Genomic DNA, 22,894 nt, shown 5'->3' on the forward strand with positions numbered 1-22,894 from the left:
TTTCACATTTTTTTTAATGGCCTATTAATTCAGAATCAGATTTTTTAGTGCATAACCTACAGATGGCCTTGCCCACTATAAACTTTAAAAAGTTCAATACTAATTAGTTTGTGAAACTTATTAGGTCCTTGTCTTCCACCTCTGCAACTACTAGGTTAATTCCAAGCCTCGCCTTTACCAGCAATTGCCTTATTTGCTGACCCTTCTCATCTGAAGGTGGTGGGTGCTTGAGCGAGGTACACAGATTTCCTCATCCCTCAGTTTGGAGTAAAAGTAGCTTGTTAGGTGTTCCAGCCCCAAAGGACAGTAGGATAGTCTTTGGACAAATGAAGACTTTCTGTCCTGACAGTGAGCTGGCACCCTCTAAAACTCAGTGCCTTGGGGTGCCTGGGTGGCTCAGTGGGGTAAGCATCTGCTTAGGTCATGATCCCAGGGTCCTGGAAGGGAGTCTGCTTCTCTCTCCCTCTGCCCCTACCCCCTGATCATGTGCTCTCTCTCTCTCTCTCTCTCGCTCTCAAATAAAATCTTTTAGAAATAAATAAAACTCAGTTCCTTAATTTTTCTAAGGCACTTGGCCTCCTTTCTTCCTTTTGTTTAGGGCTCTCTGTTCCTGGCTGTGCGTTAGCAACCATTCTTTGAAACTCTTGAACAACTTTAAGCCTTGGCCCCTGCTGCTTGGTGCACATCCTGTGACACTCCTCAGGAAATCCTAGTTTTTGGCATTGAAACTAATTAAAGGATTAAGCTATGACTGTGGAGAGGGTGATAAACGGTGCTTGAGAGAGTCACTTAGCAAAAGCTGCTCTAGTTGCAGATGAGAGAAATACCAGTAGTAATATGGGAGAGTAGAGTCAGATGCTTGGCCGAATTCTTGTAGGGAGACAAAACACCAAAGTCAGCTTTGGAACAGTGTCCCTAGGGGAGGGAGAGGCAGGCTGTCTGCTTTGATGTTCAATAGCTTTTTTTTTTTTAAAGATTTTATTTATTTATTTGAGAGAGAATGAGAGATAGAGAGCACGAGAGGGAAGAGGGTCAGAGGGAGAAGCAGACTCCCTGCTGAGCAGGGAGCCCGATGTGGGACTCGATCCCGTAACTCCAGGATCATGACCTGAGCCGAAGGCAGTTGCTCAACCAACTGAGCCACCCAAGTGCCCTGATGTTCAATAGCTTGACAGTTGCCAGGGCTGAGCACTTTATTTGTTGCCAGTCTGGCAAAATAGGGCTGCTTCTAGGAGATGGTGAACCTAGCTCCTTCTCATTTTGCTTTAGTGTTAAACAGTTATTGAACTCTTGCTTTCTAGAAGTCCCTTATAAATATCCCTTTTACAAGACTGTTCACTGGAGCCCGAAAGTAGCTTGTAAAGAGTGGGTTGGAGGTACATTTATTTTCCTATTCCTTGGGTCTCTTAAGGACCTCAAAACCAATATTTTCTAGTGCAATTTAGTTGGTACTTAAGGGGAATATGTTATTCAAATCAGTCTGCCCTGCCTTCTAGCAAATACTTGTTTTAGGTTAACATTTCTGGATAAGATACTTTATCCTTCTTTCTCTGAAATCATGTGAAAAACCTGAACTCATTAAATTCAAATTCCAACACAGTGTGGGGTGTTGGAATAGCTTCGCTAATGTTTTTTTCTTTACATCCCATGCTCTCCTCTCTCTCCCACCCTTCCTTCCTTCTCTAGTCTTACTTAGTACTTGAAGGTATTTCTAGGTATAGTGATCTTAATTTCAATCGACAGGCTGAAATTCTGCAGCTGTTCATGTAGTAAAGAACAAAGGAGGACCTTTAATGGTGGTTGATGTGTGTCTTTAGGCATTCTTTTGTCCCTCTCTCTCCTTTCCAGTAAGCTATGAGATCCTACTCTTCCCAGTACATCCTGATTGGGTACTTGTGACATATGTACAATTTATTGATCTAGAAAGTGTTGTGATGAGTGGAAAGTGTTGTCTGCCGCCTTCTCCACCCACTTTAGACCTGTCCATAGAAGGTGACCGTTGATAATTAAGAAACATGAGTGAAGGAGAGACTGCTGCTTCTTTAGGAAAGAAACCTGGATGACTTAGTTAAGAATTCATCCCTGTTCTGCCGTCCTCTACACTAAGGTATCATCTAAATGTGAAAAAATAAAAATAATAATATGGAGTGGAAGTTCCTTTGTGGTTTAATCTTGTTAATTATCAATATATTTCTGTTGGCATGGAAATCAACTTTAGTACTTATGTACTCGTAAGATTCATAAGCTAAGCAAAAGTTATCAGAGTTTTTCTTTTCTCCATTTTGGTTTTCTTTTCTCCATTAATGGATCTTTACCTTTACTGCATTTATTCAGTTTTTAATTCTGTAACATACCCTGTTCTTGGAGGAATGTACAGAGAGTATGGCTACAAGATTTTTGGTCTAAGATACTTGCTGCTCTATGTGATTTGAGTTGTGTACCGTTCAGTGATTCCTAAATGACACCCCATCAGTGGCAGGGTGGGGTCTGCCGTGGAGACCTAGAGTGCTATTTTTTGCCATTGATGAAGAGTAAAGGAAGTACCTAGCAGCTTCTGTGTTTGGCATGGGGAGGAGGTTCTTATCTCTTTTTTTATAACCAAAACTGTCTAAATGAAGTACAGTAATTGTATGGGTTAGTACTCTTTCTAATTCTGTGCTTATTACTTCAAACATTAATGGTGGGGATGGTGACCGTTTGGGGAGAGAAGTAGAAAGAAGATAGTTAAAGATGACTGGCTTTAACAGCAGTTAGAGATTATTTTTAACGTCTAAGTAAAAGTGTGGCCATTGTTCAAGAAAATGTTCCATTAAGTATCATCCGAGTCCCATTGGGCTTGGGATAACTTGGTCAAAAGAATAGATGGCTGTTTCTTGGACAGGATTCTAAGCTTTCTGAGGCATCAGAGTTGCAATCATCATCATAAAGCATCTGCTGGACTTTTCCTATTTGGTGTTTTTATAGAGAGGAAAAAGGAGAGCGGAAAATAGAGATATTACAGGAAATTGGCTCACATAGTTATGGAGGCTTACAAGTCTCAAGATCTGCATTTGGCAAGCTGGAGACGCAAAAGAGCTGATATAATTCTAGTCCAAATGCCATTAGTCTCGGGACCCAGGAAGAGCTGATGCTTCAGTTCAAGTCTGAAGGCAGAAAAAAAACCTGATGTGCCAGCATGACAGGCAGGAGGAATTCCTCCCTATTTAGGAGGACCCATTTGTTCTTTTGAGGCCTTCAAACGATTGGATGAAGCCCACCCACATTAGGGAAGACAATCCTTTTTTTTTTTTTTTTAAGATTTATTTATTTATTTTAGAGAGAGCGGGGGAGGGGGGCAGAGGGAGAAGGAGAGAGGGTCTTAAGCAGACACTCCACTGAGCGCAGAGCCCGACACAGGGCTCAAATCTCACAACCCTAGATCATAACCTGAGTCGAAACCCCAAGAGTCAGACGCTTAACTAACTGCGCCACCCAGGTCCCCCCAGAGGACAGTCTTTACTCAGCTTTACTCAGTCCACCAATTCAAATGTTAATCTCATCCCAAATGTCCTCACAAAGCACAGCCAAATTATGTTTGACCAAGTATCTGGTCACTGTGGCTCAGGCAAGTTGACACAAAACTAGCCATCACTGCGTTCTCAGTGGATTAGCCTTGAATATTAAAATTTGCCTGCAAAGTTTTCCAGGTTCAGTAGATGTAAATAAGTGAATAAACTCTGTTCTAGGCCTGTCAATTTTTCCCCCCTCCATATTGTGCTTGGCAGTGAAGACCCAGCTTTGGGTTCTAAACTCTGGTTTTCTTATAATATTAAGTTAGTTAACTATATTTTAGTTTCTATTTGTTAGTTGATTTTTAGTTGGTCCCGTTAATGATGTTTATACCCTGGGCAATTTCCTAGAAAGTAGGTCATCAGTAACATGAATAAATACAGCTCAGGGATCAATCTTAAGGATCCAAAATGCAGGATTTGTAATACCAATTTAAATGTATTCATCTATTCATTCTTTATTTTGTCTATAAAACTAATACATGCTTATTTTCAAAACCCAAATATTATACATATGTCACAGAAAGTACAGTCCCTATGATCGTATGTCCTTGGATAATCCATGTCAGTTGTTTGGCATATAGTCTACAGATTTATTACTGTTATTCCTTTTTAGCAATAGCATATAAATAACACCACTTGATTAGAAGAGTTTGGTAGTTATGGGAGGGAAGAAAATGAGAACACTTACTGCCTTTTTAGCAGTTACTGGAGACAGTTTTGTTCTAGGGTTGTTAGACTGTACTCCATAATTTTGGCAGAACAAAAAACAGATGAGTCCTGCTAGGATACCTCCCCTACCCTCTGTGTTTAATAGTGCTTAAGAATAACAAAAGAGGGGCGGCTGGGTGGCTCAGTTGTTAAGCGCCTGCCTTCGGCTCAGGTCATGATCCCAGGGTTCTGGGATCGAGTCCCACATTGGACTCCCTGCTCTGCGGGAAGCCTGCTTCTCCCTCTCCCACTCCCCCTGCTTGTGTTCCTGCTCTCACTCTCTCTCTCTCTGTCAAATAAATAAATAAAACCTTAAAAAAAAAAAGGGAAGGAAATCACATTGTGAGAGGGCTGTCAGCTTGTGAATTCTCTGTAAATGGGGACACTAACAATGCCTAAACAAGTGATCATATGCAAGTTGGCTTGAATGTCAGAATCTTGTCATTATGGTAAGTGAAGTGTTCCATATTGTTCCAGCATTTCATGTGCATACCTTCATCTGGTAGCACCCCATATAAGGCTAATGTATTACAATGTTAATTCTCTCTGAAGTATTAAAAAAATGAAACAAAATAAAATAAGCCATTCTTTTTTTTCTTTGTAATGTTTTATTTATTCATGAAAGTCAGAGAGAGAGAGGGAGAGAGAGGCAGAGGGAGAGGGAGAAGCAGGCTCCCCGCCTAGCAGGGAGCCCGATGCAGGACTCGATCCCAGGACCCTGGGATCATGACCTGAGCCGAAGGCAGATGCTTAACCATCTGAGCCACGCGGGCGCCCCTAAAATAAGCCATTCTGTTACTGTTCCTTGTTAATTCCTCCCCATAGTTCAAGAGTTGGTGAGAGTGGAGTCTCACCAGTTGCCCTCCTCAACGTTAGACCAGTGAGAATTACTCTGTGCCCCGGCAGAACACAGATAACTCTTGGGCAAGAGGCTCTTTCTCTATCATAACTTGAGCATTGGTGGTGTCTTCTTTTTCTGTTGTGTGTTTTGTGTTCTGACAAACAGTTTGGACCTATGTGTAATGGCCAGCAAATGTGTGCAAGTGATAGAGCTATCACACAAGTAGGGAGTGAATTATGCCAGGTGTTCAGATGCACATTTCATGACTTCTGGAGGTTTCTTCAAGGCAATGGTTGAGAACTCAGCTAGTAATGATCAGTAAGAAATAGGATTAGTTAGTGAAGGCCTTTGATACTGTGTAAAGCATCACAGATGTCACTGCAGCCTGAGAGTATTGACCAGTAATTGTGAGGATAGTGTAGAAGAAAACAGTGAATTGCCAGAAACCTGCCATAATTACCGAAGATTCAGGAGGAGAAGCCTGTAAGTCTGAAAGTGCATCTCCATAGAATTATGCTGGAACACATTTGCTTACAGATCCTTCACCCCTCCTGAAAGGGGTTATGTTATGTCCAGATCATGCAGTCTCTATACCTAGATTTTTTGCACTTCTAAGCTCAAAACAGTAATTGAAATGAAAAGAGGCCATGATAAGGCATTGCTTGGGAAAAGTTACTTTTGATAGCTGATTGTGCTGCTTTGGGTTGAACTTGTTTGTTCTGTATATTTAAAGTGATTGCAAACAGACCTTCTTAATTAATTTCTGTTTATTCTTAGATTTTGCATGTTTCATATATTTTTGGTTTTACAAACAGATTATGGCATATTTGTCATCCTAATCCACCTCTGCAACTAAACATGTATATCATTTCCCCTAAATATGTGTTGGTCTTTTCCCCTCTTGGTGGAACTGCCGTATGTAGACTTATGCCAAAATTAAATGTTAGCAATAAGGTAAGTCTGCTTTTAAGATACTAAAATATATTTCAGGGGCGCCTGGGTGGTTTAGTCAGTTAAAAGCTCTTCCTTTGGCTCAGGTCATGATCTCAGGGTCCTGGGATCAAGCTCCACATCGGGCTCCCTGCTCAGTAGGGGGGGTCTGCTTCTCCCTCTGCCCCTCTCTACTCCTCATGGCTTACGCTCTCTCTCCCCCCCTCAAATAAATAAATAAAAATCTTTAAAAATTAAAAAATAAAATACATATTTCAAATTCAGATGGAGACTTTCTTGGTTATGTGAGCACCATTGCTGTTGTACCTCACTCTTCCCCCATCTGCATAGTTAATTGAGAATATGTTAAATTTATTTTATTAGCCGATAAGAGCTGTGTCTGTTACATTTTTATCTTTTTTAGTCTTTTTAAGGCATATTATTCCTTTAATTGATCCTGATCTTTAACACATCTAGAGAGAACTTCTTCTACCTCCTCTGTCTGGTTTTGGCTTTTTTTTTTTTTTTTTTTTTAGTTTAAGACACAATAAGGTTTCTTTCACTCAGCAATCACTTTTTGACTACTTACCGTGTGCCAGCCATGAAAAATGACATAGCATCTTCAAAAACTTCTTAAGGGAAAACATTCAGTTTTTTGAATTCTCAAAATAAGCAACATTTTCCTAGTATTTCTTAATACCTCCTAACCCCTTCTATGTTTTATTTTATTAATTTTTATTCTGTCCTTTTTGGCATCTGATTAGGTTTTAGAGTTAGAAGATTCAGTTGGCTTGCTTTTTTCTTTTTGCTCAAGATCTTTAGTATATCCTTAGAAGACAAAGTATATATACTCATCTATTCCTGGCTTTTTTCTGATTTGAAGAAAGAGTAAGACCTTAAAATAATGTTATAGGTAAAATAATAAAAATAATAAATTCTTACATATATAAACATAAAATAATTGAAATAATGAGTTTTTAAACACTATGTACAAGGCATTTTATTAAGCACTTTGCCTGTATTACTTCACTTAATCCTTAAAACAACCTTACAAAGTAGGTGAAATCATTGTCATTATGAATTCCATTTTGCAGATGAGGAAACTGGGCTCAGAGAGGTTAAGTGACCTAGCCACAACGTTACAGCTAGTGGAGGATGGAATGGAGCCAGAACATAAACCCAGACAGTCTGACTTCAGAAGTGTCCATGCCACCAAAGAACCAAACTACAGCTCAGGAGTGAAATTTAGGAAGACAGTAGAGTTATTATTTCCTGTCTTTCTCAGACCTGCTTTTACTGCTTTGATGTCTTACTTCAAAATAGCTGTCTGATGGTTTCAGATTTTAAAATGTCAGCACAAGCAACTCTGTATGCCTCTTCCAAATTAGGGGAGAGAATCTGTTTAGCCCAGGTAGAGACCAGGTTGCATCCCTGTTATGGAGAGGAGTGGTTTTCAGAAAATAAGGGCATCTGCTTGCCATCTTGAATACTCCAGTTGCATAGGAAATTAGCCTTATCTGGATGGCAATTAATGGGTGATGTGAAGGCAGAGATAAGGGAACACTGGCTAAAACTAGCTTCGGAAAGCCGATAGTATGGTAGAGCATGTAATATATGAGGCATATTGATAAATTGTAAACTTTATGTGTTTAAATGTTGGTAATACCAGCTGTGTCCTGTGTTATGTGTTAAGAGTATGAAAAGGGATTAAAAAGTGGAGAACTAGGGCGCCTGGGTGGCTCAGTTGGTTGAGCGACTGCCTTCGGCTCAGGTCATGATCCTGGGGTCCCAGGGTCGAGTCCTGCGTCGGGCTCCCTGCTCAGCGAGGAGTCTGCTTCTCCCTCTGACCTTCCTCCATCTCATGCTCTCTCTCTACCATTCTCTCTCTCTCTCAATAAATAAATAAAATCTTTAAAAAAAAAAGTGGAGAACTAGAAACAGTGAGGGAAAACAGGATCCTTTATTTCATCTTTGAAAGCTAAGCTAGAGGGTCAGATCATGTAATGTGGAAGGTATAAATGGCATAATTTTAAGGGAAAAATACACAAATCGAAGGAAGTAATAATAGTGAACATGTTATTGTGTTTACTATATACTGAGCACTGCTCTAAGTTTGTAAATAAATTCTCAGAACAAGTATTAGACATAATTCTCCTACTTTTATAAAATGAGGCAGCAGAGAGGTTAAGTTGCTTACCCAAGGTCACAGAGTTACTAAGTGGTAGAGCCAGAATTTGAACCTGGACATCCAGGTTCAAATGTCAGAATGCTTTTTGTATATGAGATATTTCATTATTTGCCTTAGTGTAATTGGATATAGTTAATTCTGCTGTGAATCCAAATTAGTTTGAACACATAAAAGGGTTTCCATTTTCTCAGACCAACTTGAATGTTTGTATGTTTTGGGGGGAGGTGCTGGGGAGAAAACTGTATTTGCCCTCAGAGTTTGCAGTTTGTTTTGAAGACAGGAGACCACACATGAAAGGTGTAAGAACAGAAACAGAAACTTATAAAAAGAGCAAATTAATGATGGTACAGAGCAGAGGCATGTCTTAAAAGGTCCCAGGAATTTTTCCATAACCTAATTTTTTTTTTTACTTCTGTCCTTCATCTTTCATAGAGCTCGTGGTTCCTTTGGAGTTTTTCCAGCTTAGAAATACATAAAACATTGGTAGAAAATAACAAAAACAAAATGGAAATGAAAAAGCAAATTGCTTGTTTTTACTGATTTGTATGATTTTCATCTAAACTGCAGAAAAAATGTCTGGGAATTTTTACACAGTAGAGCTGTGTATTTACCACCAAGCTAATGGTGGAGAAAGACTTAGGGTTTTTTGTTTTGTTTTTTTTTAAAGATTTTTTATTTATTTATTTGAGAGAGAGAATGAGAGATAGAGAGCACGAGAGGGAAGAGGGTCAGAGGGAGAAGCAGACTCCCTGCCGAGCGGGGAGCCCGATGTGGGACTCGATCCCGGGACTCCAGGATCATGACCTGAGCTGAAGGCAGTCGCTTAACCGACTGAGCCACCCAGGCACCCAAGACTTAGGGTTTTAAGAGGTGTGGACTTTTTTTAGAAGTTACCCCTTAAGTCTTTTGTTTACATAGAAAAACGTGACTTTCGGATAAATTATATTACATTCTTCAAAAACAAAAAAAAGTATCGCTTACACCTGACGTCTAGGCCGGAAGATTGGGATGAAATGGGAATGACTGACTGCTGATGTGTGCTGTTTTCTTTTGGGGGGCAATAAAAATGTTCTAAAATTAATGTTTATGATGGTTGCATAATTCTACAAATATAGTAAAAACATTGAATGGCATGTTTTAAATGGGTGAACTGTATAGAATGTGAATTATATCTCATTAAAAAAAAACTTGACCTCTAGTGAGTGAACACTCTGGTAAAATATATGTAACATAAAATTTAACATTTTAACTAATTTGGGGTCTACAATTCACTGGCATCAAGTACATTTTACAGCGTTGTGCAACCATTACCACTATCCATTTCCAGAATCTTCTCATCATTCCAAACAGTAATTAACTTTTAATATGCCAATCCAAGTTTAGAAGCAGTAGTCTTGACCTACTTGATTTTAAACCTTTAGACTTTTTTTTTTAAGGATTTTATTTATTCGACAGAGAGAGACACAGCGAAAGAGGGGAACACAACCAGGGGGAGTGGGAGCGGGAGAAGCAGGCTCCCTGCAGAGCAGGGAGCCCGATGTGGGGCTCTATCCCAGGACCCTGGGATCATGACCTGAGCTGAAGGCAGGCACTTAACGACTGAGCCACTCAGGCACCCCTAAACCTTTAGACTTTAAAAATACTTGCTCCTTCCAAATTGAGTTTTGTTTCCTTAAAGTTTTTAGCCTTTTCCATTTGTTTCTCCTCAAACATGCTTTTTCTTTTGTGTTCCCTCAGATAATGGCATCACTATTTATGAAGTTGTCCAAACAAGAAATCACTTATATTTTCTTTACTTCTCCATTCCATATATTTAATCACCAGAGCCTTTAGATTGTGCCTCCTTAATATCTTTGAACATACTCTGTATCCCCACTGTTACTGACTTCACTTAGACTTCTGTCTATTTTCACATGGATTTAATAGTCATAGAGGGATCAGTCAAGAAAAAATGAATTGGAAGAAATAAAGATAAATAAACAATGCTGAAAATTAGAGACCTCCATGCAGAGAGTTCCAGTGCAGTGTAATGACTCTTGGATGCCTTTCCTGAGTACTCTAGTCCACATAGGTCTCCTTCCTATCCAAGATTCATTCATTCATTAAACATTTATTCTCTATCTTCTATGCACTTTAACAATTTGTACCATTTCTGTCTACCTTCAGAATATATCCCCTGTCTACTTTTCTTACCTATTGCTGCCATCCTAGTCTGAGCCACTGTCCCCTCCCATGCCCTCTCTACTTTTGTCCTCACCTCTGTTTAAATGCAGCACTCAGGGTGATCCTGTGGAAACGTAGGAGATCTTATCAATCTTCTGTTTTAAGAATTCTCCTGGGGACTCTCCTGCTTCTCAAAGTCAAAGTCAGAGTCAGAGCCTTTCTTAACAGTGAAGACTATGAATCCCTTGTGACTGGCCCCCTATGGACGTTCTGTATCGCACACAGGCTCAGTTCCAACCATGCTGGTTCACTCTGCCCTAGGAAATGCCACGTGTGTTTTTGCTGCTGCTGCTTTTTTTTTTTTTTTTAAGATTTTATTCATTTATTTGAGAGAGAGTACAAGAGCAGAGAGGGTCAGAAGGAGAAGCAGACTCCCGCTAAGTGGGGAGCGTGATGCGGGGCTCGATCCCAGGACTCTGGGATCATGACCCAAGCCAAAGGCAGCTGCCCAACCAATGGAGCCACCCAGGCGCCCCGTGCTTTTGCTTCTGGGCGTTGGCACTTTGTGGAGATAGTGTTTGGCTCATCCAGGTTATTTCTCACACATCACTTGAGTGGGTTATTTACCTTTTTTGTTGTTCATCTCCCACATCGGAATGTATGCTCCATGCAGGCAGGAGTTTTGTCTCTTTCATTCCGTATAGTATATCCAGGGCCTAGATGTCTGGCACACACTGGGTGGATACTCAGGATATATTTGTTTAATGGCTGTTTGCCTAGCACATAATCCGTTCTTCCCTTTCTGTGTAGTCTTCCTAGTGAGATTTTTGTCTTTGGTGTAAAGACTATGATGCTACTTTTCTATCTCCTGTATTTCTACCAAATAAATGCTAAAATAAATGAAATCTTTATTCTTTATTTTTATGTACTAGATTTTTTTTAACAGTTTTATATCTTAAAGTTAAATAAGGCTTCAAAAAATGTTAGTAGTCCCCAAATTCAACTTCTTTAGGTGTTTACTTTTATTTCTTTAAGAAATCCTGAAGCAGGCTTGTCGGGGTGGGAGTAGGCAGGATGACAAGCAGCTGATGAGCTCAGCGGCAGGTTTGCTGTGATCACTGAGACCAGAGGCCCGTGGCAGTTGGTTGGGGGGGTGGGAGGTGGGCAGAGCCTGAAGTAGCAGCCGGGGCCGTGTGTGGCCCGGGGAGTGTGCCTCATGAAAAGCAACCCCAGGGTCTTCACTGAACTCATTGAAGAATTTGGTTGCCGAGGAGCCCAAGTAGAAGAAATATGGAGTTTAGAGCCCGAGAATTTTGAAAAGTTAAAGCCAGTTGATGGGTTAATTTTCCTTTTCAAGTGGCAGCCAGGAGAAGAACCAGCAGGCTCTGTAGTTCAGGACTCCAGACCTGACACGATATTTTTTGCCAAGCAGGTAATTAATAATGCTTGTGCTACTCAAGCTGTAGTAAGTGTGTTATTGAACCATACCCATCAAGATGTCCATTTAGGAGAGACATTGTCAGAGTTTAAAGAATTTTCACAGAGCTTTGATGCAGCTATGAAAGGTTTGGCACTCAGCAGTTCAGATGTGATTTGACACGTACACAACAGTTTTGCCAGACAGCAGATGTTTGAATTTGGTGCAAAGACGTCAGCAGAAGAAGAAGATGCTTTTCACTTTGTCAGTTACATTCCTATAAATGGAAGATTGCATGAATTAGATGGATTAAGAGAAGGACCGATTGGTTTCAGTGCACACCATCAAGATGACTGGATCAGCACAGTGAGGCCAGTCATAGAAAAAAAGGAACAAAAGTACAGTGAAGGTGAAATTCGATTCAGCTTAACAGCCATGTGTCTGATAGAAAAATGATAAATGAAGAGAAGGTAGCAGAAAGTTACAAAGACAACTTGCTGAGGAACCCATGGATACAGATCAGGGTAACAATATGTTAAATGCTGTTCAGTCAGAGGTTACCAAAAGTTAGATGCTTATTGAAGAAGAAATAAAGAAACTAAAAAGATTTGAAAATATCAGAAGGAAGCATAATTATCTGCCTTTCATTATGGAATCATTAAAGACTCTAGCAGAACACCAGCAGTTAATACCACTAGTAGAAAAGGCAAAAGAAAAACAATGCAAAGAAAGCACAGGAAACCAAATGAAGATGTTTTGCGATGTGTACACATTTCTGCTTCTGCACTTATTTAATGGAAACCATTAAGTATAAAGAACTTTTGAGGGGCACCTGGGTGGCTCAGTCGGTTAAGTGTCTGCCTTCGGCTCATGTCATGATCCTAGGGTCCTGGGATCAAGCCCCACATCGGGCTCCCTGCTCAGTGGAGAGCCTGCTTCTCTCTCTCCCTCTGCTGCTCCCCCCATCTCAAATAAATAAAATCTTTAAAAAAAAAAAAAGAACTTTGAGCAACATCCTAATTGACTCTGCATGTTTGGCAATAGTACCAATCTGTCTTGTCTTTAATGCATGGATTCTTTCCCTACCTGCATCATGTATATGTAGTGCATATTAAATAAAAGTGATGTTACGAGTGTTTGTCCAGGGTGCCAGTGGGTTAAGTGTCTGCCTTTGGCCCCTCTTTGGGCTCCCTGCTCAGCGGGGAGTCTGCTTCCCCCTCTTCCTCTGCCTTCCCCCTGCTCCTGCTCTTTCTCTCTCTCTCTCAAATAAATAATCTTTAAAAAAAAAAGAGTCCTTGTCCATTTCCATTATTTGACACTGGATCTGAGAACTTCTTTTGGTTCTCTGGATGTACACTATCATACTGAACCTAGAAATTGCACAAATGATATTCTCTACCTGTAATTGTTATAATCTCTCAATCTTTTAGCTCAGTTACATGCTTAAAATTTATAAATGGCAGATCTTGATTAAACTGGATCTCTTGTTTCTCCTCACCATTAATGAAAAAAAAATCTGTATTTGTCTTTGATATCTAAACATTTTGAGGATTTTGAAACAGTATTTCCTTGAGAAAGTATGGTTTTAATGCAGCTCATTTGAAAAAGACAAAAGTATAGTGTCTACTGATTTTCACTGCTACCAGTAGAAAAAGTAATAAACATCCCAATTTTATTTTAGCAGACTTAAAAAAAATCCTAAAGCATATTCACAGCTACTGTATGCACAATTTTAACTCTTACTTGGTGAACTTAATATAAATTGGTCATTTTTCTCAAATCTGAGCACTTTTAATTGACAATACTGAATTTGATGGAATAGTTCATCATTTATATGGAGTAGTAATATGGTGTGAAACAAACTTACACATTTTATTGAGACTTTTGTAGATGTACATATTTTAAAAAAAGTAAGTAGCAGTTTTAACGGGGATTCAACATTCCATTATTTTCCTTTAGGCTCCTGAAAACCCCAGAGACTTCAGAATATTTTTTATTACTGTTGGTTATCAAATCTAAATGTTCACTTGCCAACCCACTTCTTCTTTCTTGGAAGAAATAAAAATTATTTTTAGAACTCTGATTTCCTGATTAAGTGGAGTCAGGAATCCCAGCAGTTCTCTGTATTAAAGGATATGCTTGCACATGTACGGAATGTTCTGTTCACCTGGGGTTTATTTAGTTCAGGAATATCTTAAGTCCTGGGACAAGTCCAGCCTTCTGTAAACTGTCTGCATCTACTCCCTCTGCTCAGCTTTACCCCTCTTAAAATGGAAGTCAAACCCTCCACTTCCAAAAGAACCCATCCTTCTCTTCTAATTTATCAAAAGCATTAGTTCTGAGAAATTAATATTTTGCCAATATTACCATATTTGATGGTCAGATTTTCAGATTTGAGTCTTTCTTAGGAAACACAGTCTCAAGAGACCCTGTTTTTTTTGTGCATTGATAATATTAGACTCACCCAGAGACGGTTAAGCTTTTTTAATCCCAAATTGATCTCTCTGGTGAACCCTTATTCCTGCTGCAGTCCTACGGTAGCATCATCTTAACTTGTTCTCTGCTGAGTAGTTCTGTGCCCCATCACACGCTGATAATTCCAATTATAATGTCCCGTAGCTCTCCTAAAAGGCAGTCGTCCAGTAGGCAGTGGGAACCAGACTTGTTAGCGATACTTTGTGCTGGCCTTTCCTCAGTTTCTCCCTCTTGCAAAGTATGTAGAAGAAAAACCTGATACTAAAATGTCTAGGGAAAAATGACTTTATGAGAATGAAAGCAGATGCACAGGTGGAAAATAAATATTTTTATGGTTAGTATTGTCTGATTTGTGCCTTTATTCATATGATCATTTAAAAAGACAAAGGAGAAAAGAAAGGAAGGGCCAGCCCCTTTATGCTTTCATTTCCTGCCTCCAGGCAAGGGCTTCATAACACTTCCCCTTGTCTTAGAAATTCCTGGAACACCCAGCACCAAAAAATTTCAATATTTTTCCAGGTTTGTCTTGAATAACAAAGGCTGGCAGGAGAATGCCCGAGACCACCCTGGAATATCTAGATAGTTCTATTTGGTTTTGTTTTTTAAGTAAAAGGGTGATTTTTATTAAGGGTGGTTACTTAAATAGTGGTTGGATATACTTAAGATTATAAATTGAGGGATCAGAAATTTAATCTCATTCCAGTTTTTTTAACTTCCTTTGATTTTCCAAGTATTTAAATGTTTATTTTAACTTTTATTTAAGTATTAACATTCCTACAATAACGTGCACAAATCTTAGGCATACAGTTCAGTGAATACACACCTGTCTAACCACCCCCCAGATCATGAAATAGAACATTTCCATTTCCCAGAAAGCTATCTTATGCCTCTTCCCAGTCTCCATTCCAACTTGCTAAAGATATTTTTTTAAGTTTAAGGCATGCAACATGATGGTTTTTTTTATGTTATGTTAAACACCATACATTACATCATTAGATTTTGACATAGTGACTAAAGATAATTTTGACACTATTTTGACTTCTATCACTATTTATTAGTTTTGCCTGTTCTTGAGCTTCATATGAGTGGAATCATACATATAATACATATAATCACTCTTTTGAATCTGTTGTATATTATTCATCATTATGTCTTGAGATTTATTTGCACATTTGGGTGGTACAATGTAGTTCATTTGCATTGCTGCCTAGTATCAAACAATAAATATTGTTAGAATATATTTCTAGTTATTCATTCTGCTAATGGACATTTTGGTTGTTTCCTGATTTGGGCTGTTATTAAGAGTGGCACTCTTGTATGTGTCTTTTGGTACACAATTCTGTTGGGTGTTTGTACCTAGGAATAGCACTGCCAGATTATAGAATAGACATATGCTTAGGTTCAGCATATATTGCCATTTTTACAAAGTACCAGTTCACAGTCTGACTAGCAACATCTTGAGAGTTATACTCTTGTCAATACTCAGTATAACCTTTCCAACACATTTTAATACATTTAAAAACACATTTCCAGAGGGGATTAGAAAGGGAAGTGGAGAAAAGAAGAAACATTATTTATTCTTACTCAAATTAGGAACTGTATCATTTTGGGGCGCCTGGGTGGCTCAGATGGTTAAGGAACTGTATCATTTTATTTTTTTTTAAGATTTTATTTATTTATTTGAGAGAGCGAGAATGAGAGAGAGAGAGCACATGAGAGGGGGGAGGGTCAGAGGGAGAAGCAGACTCCCTGCTGAGCAGGGAGCCCGATGCAGGACTCGATCCCGGTTCTCCAGGATCATGACCTGAGCCGAAGGCAGTCGCCCAACGAACTGAGCCACCCAGGCGCCCGGAACTGTATCATTTTATATTAAATGTGTTTATTCATTTCTTCCTTTGCCTTGCCTTCTCAACCCAACTCAATATTTTGGCAATATTTACTACATTCTACCCAAGAAAAAAATGTACCAAAACAGGAAGAAGACCTAAGCAAATGGAAAGATATCTGTGCTCATGGCTTGGAGGACTTAGTATTGTTAAGATGACAGTACTTCCCAAGTTGATCTATAGATTCAGCAATATCCCTTTCAAAATCCCAGCTACGTTTTTTGTAGAAATTGGCAAGCAAATCCTAATATTCATATGGAAATGCAAGAGACCTATAATAGACTTGAAAAAGAACAAAGTTAGAGGAGTCTCATGTCCCAAAGCTGTAGTATCAAGATAGTGTCATACCAGCATAAGTATAAATACATAGACCAAGAAATACAACTGAGAGTCTGGGGGCACCAGGGTCGCTCAGTCAGTCGAGTGGCTGACTCTTGATTTCGGCTCAGGTCATGATCTCGGGGTCTTGGAATTGAGCCCTGTGTCAGGCTCTGCACTCAGCGGGGAATCAGCTTCAGGATTCTCTCCCTCCCTCTGCGACCCTTCTCCTGCTCACTCTCTCTAAAATAAATAAATCTTAAAAAAAAAAAAAAGATACAACTGAGAGTCCAGAAGTAAACTTTTTAATTTATGATTAGTTGGTATTCAACAGGACAGTCCAATGGGGAAAGAACAGTTTTCTAATGAATGATTCTGAGACAACTGCATATCTACATGCAAAAAAATGAAGTTGGACCCCTACCTCCCACCATATATAAAAATAACTTAATATGGATCAAAGGCCTAAATGTAAGAGCTAAATTTACAAAACTCTTAGAAGAAACATAGATGTAAATCCTCATGACTGTGGGATTAGACAGTGATTTCTTTTTTCTTTTCTCTCTTTTTTTTTTAAGATTTATTTATTTTTGAGAGAGTGTGTGTATCCGGGGAAGGGCAGAGGGAGAGGGGGAGAGAGTCTTACCGACTGCACCATCAAGGCACCCAGGCAGTGATTTCTTAGTTCTAACACTCAAAAGAACAAGCAACCAAGAAAAATAAATTGTACTTCATCAAAGCTTTTGTTGTTTGAAAGGTGTTCTGGACACCTCATCCAGAAAGTGAAAATACAGCCCTCAGAACGGGAGGAATTTTGTAAATCATGTCTGATAAGAAAGAACTTTTACAACTCATACTAAAACCAATTAAAACACCCAATTAAAAAATGGGCAAAGGATTCAAATAAGTATTTCTCCAAAGAAGATACACAAATGGCCAATAAGCTCAAAAAAAGAAGTTATTCAAACCTGTTAGACATTAGGGATTTGCAAATGAAAACCACAGGAAACCACCTTACACACACTAGAATAAAGAAGACAGACTAACATTGTTAGTGAGGATCCAAGAAATTGGAATGCTCCCATGTTACTGGTGGAAATGTAAAATTGCCAGGCTACTTTGGAAAACAGTTTCAAGTTCCTCACACACCATACACCATGGAATTAGCATATTACCCAGAAATTCTCTTCCTGGGTGTATTCCCAACCAAATTGAAAACATATGTCTACATGATAACTTGTACACGAATGTTTATAGCAGCATTATTCACAATAGCCAAAAAGTGCAAACAACCCAATGTGCATCAGCTGATGAGTGGGTAAACAAAATGTGGTGTATCCACTCAAAGACAATTAAAAAAGAATGAAGTACTGACACATGCTACAACATGGATGAACCTTGGAAACATCATGTTAAGTGAAAGAAGGAAGACACCATGGGCCACATATTATATTTTTCCATTTATATGAAACGTCCAGAATAGGCAAATTCATAGAGACAAGAAGTAGATTAATGGGAGAGGAAATGGGGAAGGACTGCTAACAGTTATGGAGTTTCCTGGGGCGGGGGAGGTGAATGACATACTGGTGATGGTGGCACAACTTTGTGATTCTACTAAAAACCACTGAATTGTACATTGTAAAGGGGTGAATTTTACAGGACATGAATTATATCTCAATAGAAGGAGGAGAAAAACTGGAGAGAGTAGAGTAATGAGGGAGTACAATATATGATATAAGCTGTAATAATTTGGAACAGTCAAATTAATGGAATAGAAATAAAATTCCAGGAAAGTAAGGAAAGGGCCTGCTGAAGAGAGGCCCTACCTAATCATAAAGTATTGCCTTTTCATACACTGTTAATCAGTTAGCTCATATTTTATATTGGTTTTTCCCATGTGTGGTTTTATACTCTAAATATACCAGATTGCCCCACATGTATATCTTCCTCCAGATAATTGGTAATTGAATCTAAGGGAGGTAAAAACATGCCTAAGATCTATATACAGCTAATGCATCTCCAACTTAAGTTTAAGGCTAAAGAGAAAAGAAACCCATGCTCCCTGTGAAGAAATAACTTTAGGGCCAATAGTAGTTCTCAACTAACCAAGAACTGTGCTGCCTTCCTAAGGCACATTGGGAAACATCTAGGGGCATGTTTGGTATCACAGACTGGGCTATGAGGAAGTGGTATTGGCATTTATCGCCAAGGGGTTAGTGATTCTAAATGCTCTTCAGGACACTGGACAGCCTTAACCAAGAATTGTGCCCCAAATGCCAATAGCAGTCTTACTAAGAAATACTGGCAATGGTTGACTGAAATTTTCCAGGATGCCCCCCTTTGGAAGATAGAGCAGTGATAGAAATCTTAGAATGGAAATTTGCAAGTGTTACCAGACAAGAGAACCAGTTCCAAACTCAGATTTGGCTTCTCGCCACATGAAAATCGATACTGGAGAGACAAGTGATGGTGGGAAAGGAAAGGTTGCTTTATTCAGGAAACCGGCAACCTGGCAAGGTGGTAGACTACCGTCTCAAAGACCATCTTCCCCATCCAGGGCAAGCCCGAGGCTTTTAAAAGGGAAGGCACGGGAAAGGGGAGGGGGCTGCATGCAGGAGAAGCCAGTGTCCGGCAGCTCTCCTGAGTGGACATGAGCCTGAACAGACGTCTGGCATCGGGAAAGCTGTTTTCACGTGGAGTCAGGCCTTATCTGCGGGAAGGTTGAGTCCTCCACGCCTCAAGACCAGTGGTCTGCAAATCTCAGAGGAAATAAGTCAGGTCTGCTATAGATCAGGGACTTAGGTCAGGAAGCAAAGAATGCAGAAGCTTGAAGCAGTTTAACCCTTAAGATCAGTTGGAGCGTTGTTACGAAGGAGGCTACAGATGAAAGCAAGTCTCTGGGCACCGCCTCTTTCCCTAGGAGCAGATGGACAGGGCCCAAGAATCCAGGAGCCGAGTGGCCTCCCGGGCTGGGGTGGTGGAGGCCAAGTTAGTGAAAGGTCCTAAGAGACAGGTAAGTCTCCAAGGTATGTGCCAGCAAGCCCTGTCAGTGACTTCAATTAAACAGTTACTCAGTTCTCCTTTTTCATTCCCGTTAACTACCATTCCCTTTCAAGACCTACTTAATACGGAAGCTGGAGTGGATCAGTGAGCAGTGGCTAAGGGCACAGTCTTAGAAACTAGAAGAACCAGCGGGGCGTCTGGGTGGCTTCATCAGTTAAGCCTCCGGCTCTTGGTTTCAGCTCAGGTCGTGATCTCAGGGTCAAGAAATCTAGCCCTGTGTTTGGCTCAGCATGTAGTAGAGTCTGCCTAAGTTTTTCTCTCCCTCTCCCTCTGCTCCTCCCTGCCCCTCTAAAATAAATAAATAAATCTAAAAAAAAAAAAAAGAGAGAGAGAAAAGAAAAAAGAGACTAGAAGAACCAGGGAGTTCAAATCCTGGTTCCTCCATTGGAGTGACTTAGCGCCTCCGGGCGTTGGTTTAGTTTCCTCTGCTGCAGAATAACTCTTAAACTTGCTCTTTCTAAAAGGAAAAGGAGTGCAGCCCTACTAAGTCTGTTCTTCCTCTCAGAAGTTACTGATGTAGGAAAGATGCTGTGGTTTACGTACTGAGCATAAAAGGAATTTTAGTTCTCAGCCTTAGGTGTACTTGTCTCTTTGGAAAGTGTCGTGATTTTGCATCTGAGATCTTCTACCATGCAAATAATTGACAGTTCTCGGAACTATTGCCATGATAGCAATAGTTAAGGCAGACCTGATTCCCTCTTCATCTTGGCCCAAAATACTTCCAGGCTAGCAAGAGATTGAGCTGTTGTCCTTACATTGGATTCAGATGTAGCACCACTAGTAGAAGAGAACGCCAATTTAGATTAATATGAATCAACATTCTTACATTCACTGACGGTAGACTATAAAGTAGTATCTTATCAGGAGATAAGGCTGGATGGTAGTCAACATGGTAATATTTAGAGATACAGTAGCTGAAATGAAAAAGAAAGGGAAGAAGCATTTATTGAGCCTGGCACTGTGCTTGCTATATACTACATCCTTTCTGTGCCTTGAAGAGAAAAGTACTAAGAGCTTCCATAATCATAGGAATAGCCTTTGAAAACATAGTTTGCATGTGATCTCATTTACCTGATATTATATAAACATTCATTTAAGAGATCTTTAAGGTATAACCTCATTGTAGATTTCAGTGGCAACACACGCTTAACATAGGCAAAGTAAACACACAATGTCCCTGTTTATTCTATTTTTTAAAAATGCTTTTCAAGAGGAAAAACCGCTGGAGGGAAACATCGTTCCTTTCTACTCTGCAGTATAATCCAACCACAGTAAATATTAGAAAAAGTAACTTTCCAAATAGCAAAAATGAGACATTTGGACAGATGATTAAACTAAAAGATTGATAGTTAAATTCAATTCTGAGACATAAAGTATTAAGAGATATTATGTAAAATATCCACAATGTAATGTGTTTAAGAGTATAATTAGAACAAGGTGTTGGGTAGTTTTTTTCCATATTTTATCCTGTCTTATGACCCTTACCTTGTGATTAATGCTGAAAACTAATTGAAACCATTCTTGGGGCTACCTGTTTTGTTTGGGGGACCCTCAATTAAGAAAACCCATATCTGCTTTGAGATTATCCCTTTAAGAAGGGGGAAGTGGGGGAAGAAGTTCTTCAATTTCAAATTATTCCAGCCCATTATAATTAATTGGGAAGTATAAGTCTGAAGAGTAGCAGTAATTTTATTTTATTTTTCCCAGGAAAGCAGATTATATCAGCATATCCAGGAAATCTAAGAAGATTAGGAGCTGTATAATGGAGTATGATGTGAGTTAGGGGATCAACTCTGGCTGAATATCATTTATATTTGTGTCCTTTATTTTGAAAGATTTCAGTTAACACCGGAAATGTTGTTTTTGAAGTTGCAGACTCAGACATATTTTGTTGATTATAAGTTATATAAAAGCTCATCACCTAAATTGACAATTATATTGCTATTTAAGCAGGTGAGTACATGTTATATTCTTTGAAGCATAACTTCTGAGTAGTTAGCACTAACACCATTTAAGACAAAATGTCTGCTGCCTTTTGTATCCCCTCACTTTGTACATAGGTCTTATCCCGTTTCTTTAACCAGTCCTGAGACTTTAGAAAATTTGTAGCTCATAGAATACTATCTGTTCTGATTGATACCTGTCTGAGAGGGCGTATGAAATTTTGAGTCCGGTAGTTCCTTCAAACATTAAGTTTACATGGCTGAATGAGAATCCCGAGGAATCTGGATTAAGACGTGATAAAATAGACCTTTTGGATAACATCTGGAATGCAGTTGGTTCAACTTCACAATCTGTTTGGCAGCGGTTAATATATATAGCTCCAAATCTAATCCTATTTTGTAAAAGTGATATAAAGTTATTAATATAGGTTATCAGTAGGTAAATAATTGTGATGCCCCTCCTTTTTAGGTTTTCTCTTTCCTTAAAAGAATTAAACCTAATGATGCCATCACAATCTTTTGATCCTTCATCACTTCCTAAGCATAAAATTTATTGCAAAGAAGTTGAGGACTAAAAATGACCTATTAAAGTTATCTTTTACATTTTCTGAGAAATTAAATTATGTATTCCTGTTTCCTTTTCTTTCTCTCTTTTGTACCACACCACAGATTTTTATTGAAGAACTCCACAAACACACAGCCACAAAGTGAGGTTTAGTTGTAAACTTCAAGAGAATCAGTGTAGAGGTTTTCTCAGAATTGCTTTGCTTTTTATCATCCTTAAAGATTTATGTTTGAGGGGCGCCTGGGTGGCTTAGTCGTTAAATCTCTACCTTCGGCTCAGGTCATGATCCCAGGGTCCTGGGATTGAGCCCCACATCGGCTCCCTGCTCGGCGGGAAGCCTGCTTCTCCCTCTCACACTCCCCCTGCTTGTGTTCCCTCTCTCGCTGTGTCTCTCTCTGTCAAATACATAAAATCTTTAAAAAAAATAAAAATAAATAAAAAGATTTATGTTTGAAAAGTAGAGAAGAATGCTGACCTCTTCTGTTACCATCTGTGTTCTTGAAAGAATAAAGACATTTTAAGAGATTTTTTTAAAATAAGGCTAAACCTTCTTTTTACACTTTACATGTTTTAAATCCCTATTAGAGGGGCATCTGCCTGGCCCACTTGGTAGAACATGTGACTCTTGTTGGGGTCATCAGTTTGAGTCCTGTGTGTAGAGATTACTTTAAAAAAAAGGAAGAAAGAAAAAAAAATCGCTGTTAGACCATTTTTCCAGCCCAGTATAACTTGCTGCAACTCCGGTAAGAAAACTTCTTGGAACTGAGCTAGCAGATTGGATTAAAGTAGCAATTACACTTCTTGCATTAGTATTAACTAGTATTTTATTTTATATTATTAAGGATT

The 22,894-nt window shown here is 39.2% G+C and overlaps 1 protein-coding gene and 1 pseudogene across 1 annotated transcript in view; both read left to right on the top strand.

Moving 5' to 3' along the window:
- Positions 1-22,894, top strand: part of SPTLC2 (serine palmitoyltransferase long chain base subunit 2) — a 101,479-nt gene that overhangs the window by 65,366 nt on the left and 13,219 nt on the right. The gene's annotated exons all lie outside the window — the stretch shown is intronic.
- Positions 11,598-12,547, top strand: LOC114225101 (ubiquitin carboxyl-terminal hydrolase isozyme L5 pseudogene; annotated as a pseudogene).

This window comes from Eumetopias jubatus, unplaced genomic scaffold, assembly GCF_037043125.1.
Source record: "Eumetopias jubatus isolate StellerSeaLion01/CBP00866 unplaced genomic scaffold, mEumJub1_p1.0 scaffold_7, whole genome shotgun sequence".
Classification (NCBI taxonomy): Eukaryota; Metazoa; Chordata; class Mammalia; order Carnivora; family Otariidae; genus Eumetopias; species Eumetopias jubatus.